We start from the raw sequence: 2,439 nt of genomic DNA, 5'->3' as shown, positions 1-2,439 counted from the left end.
TGTTTTTTGAGAACCCATTCTGCACCAGGCATTGAATTAGATGTTAGGAGTATACAAACCTGAATACTCCTGAATACAAACCCGAATGGTAAGAACTTAATAAGTAGCTATTGTATTATGTAGCCAGTTTCTTCTTCTTTTTTTTTTTAACCTTGAGTCACAGAAAAACACAATAGAGAAATCAGAAGTTTAATGAAAGTGCTTTGGACAATTTCTAACATAAATTACAATGCAGAACTTTTAAAAAATCCCAACCTATCCAATCTCTAAATGTCCCACATCCAATCCATTATCAAGTGTTAACAATTTTACCTTTAAAATAGATCTTCTTAAAGTATAATAAAAAAAAATAGATCTTGATTCAGCTAAGCTATGAGGACGCAAAGACATACAGAGTGATATAATGGACTTTGGGGACTCAAGGGGAGGGTTGGGAGAAGGGTGAGGGATAAAAGACTACACATTGGGTACAGTGTACACTGCTTGGGTGATGGGTGCACTAAAATCTCAGAATTCACCGCTATAGAACTCATCCATGTAACCAAAAACCACTTGTACCTCAAAAGATATTGAAATTTAAAAAAAGAAGAAAAGAAGAAAGACCTTATCTTTTTACCTTAAATAGGAAGAAATCACAACAAAGAAATCCATGCTTTATTATAAAAAACAGAACAGAGATTGCGCACCATGATTAGTCAGAAAGTAGGTTCTCTTTTTATCTCTGAATTAATTAGTTTTCAGATCAGCTGCATTATCAAAGGCAAAAATAGCAACGGCATATACAGGAAATAAATGTATTTTCTATTATATAACGGTCTAGTCCAAGGATAATATGGTGGCCCCCAAAGTAGTAGGGACCGAGGCACCCTCTGTGTTCTTGTTCTGACATCCTCACATGTTAACTTCTCCATGTTCCTTGAAAGAGTGTTCTTTTTCGGCTTCTGGCAGAAGAGCTTCTGACATAGCAAGACGTGGTGATTAGTTTTCATATCAATAATCAACATCCAAAGTGATTCTGATGCAAGTGTCCTTGGACCACATTCAAAACAATTAAGCATTGTTTCCCATGTTATGACTCTCAGAACACTAATTTTGCAAGATGCTCCATATAAAAAGGATATAGCTTATGAACACATTCTGGGTCACTTGCATGAAATCAAGCATAAAGATCAGAAGACCTCAGTGAGACAGCTGCTCCCCTGACAGCTAGGGCAGTTCTTCCTTTACAATATCTCGCTCACAACTTCGCCTTGCTAGTAGTGTGCCCTGGATAGTTTTCAGTCCCAAGGGCCTGGATTTCAATGGAACAGCTGGAAAAGCTTCAGGAGACATTGTTCTCCATAGAAGAGGGGCCCTCCAAGTCCTGGTACAGAACTACTGAGCCCCTCAGCCTCTCAAGCAGCAATGACCTTTGCTTTTTTCATCCAGGTGGGATCCTTGTATCCTACAGGTGAAATGCTGAGCCTCGGTGTAGGAATCTTGGTTGGCTCTGTCTGACTTCTGCTGGCCGTTTTCTTCATGGCTAGAAGGATCCAGAAGAAGAGGCTGGAAAATCAGAAGAGTGTGGTCATCACCTCAGCATGAGCCACCACTGAGGCATAAACTCCCTCTCAGATACCTTGGCTATGGATGCCTTCCCCTTGTGCCTCCAGAGGTGCTTTCTCCTCATGTCTCAGCACCCCGCAGGGAACCTCTAAAATGGGGTGCAGGGATTGGCCAGGATTACTGTAGGAGTAGTAGGCACTCCTTCCTCTGGACATCCCCTATAGAGAAGTATGGACCCAGGCTCTCATTCAAGGAAGAACAGCGGAGCCTTCAGCCCCTCAAAACATGTAGAAGGAGATCAGGGGATCCCTGTGTTGTTAGTGCAGAGAATAAACTGTTTAATTTTAGGGGAAGTTTGAGATGTACCCCCAAAGTCCTCCACCCCCTCACCTTTATGTCCCTTTCCCTAGATATATTGCAGGATCTACCCTTAGGAGAAAGAGTTGCTGTTGGGGTTGTATATTTTTGCTCAACATATTTGGAAACTAAAGTTTCTGGAGAAAAAAAAAAGAGAGCAATAAGAAATAACTGATGAAAACTGATGAAAAGTCCCAAAGGCAGCAAGAAAGAGGTGGGGTCAAGAGGGCAAGTAAAAATGTAAAGAGAAGAAATACTGTTTTTGTTTCCTCAAAACAGAGAAAAGGTGAAAATATGAGTACAGATATATGTTTGGAAGTGAAGGAGCAGGGCTGGAAGAGAGCTGGTTTTCTCTGTGAAGTAGGAAGGAAAATCACCTGCTGAAAGTAAGGAGAAAAGAAAAAGGAAGATAAAGTTTTGGAACAGCACTTCTGGGAAATAACAAACTTTGCTAAGAATTAGTAAAAAGGTTGAGCAATACTCAACGCTGAGTTGAATATTGAGTACATTTTTTTCCATCCTCGCTCAGTGATCCAG

The sequence above is a fragment of the Theropithecus gelada genome, chromosome 1 (genome assembly GCF_003255815.1).
Source record: "Theropithecus gelada isolate Dixy chromosome 1, Tgel_1.0, whole genome shotgun sequence".
Classification (NCBI taxonomy): Eukaryota; Metazoa; Chordata; class Mammalia; order Primates; family Cercopithecidae; genus Theropithecus; species Theropithecus gelada.
The sequence above is the reverse complement of the archived record's forward strand: the minus strand, read 5'-3'. Positions refer to the sequence as shown.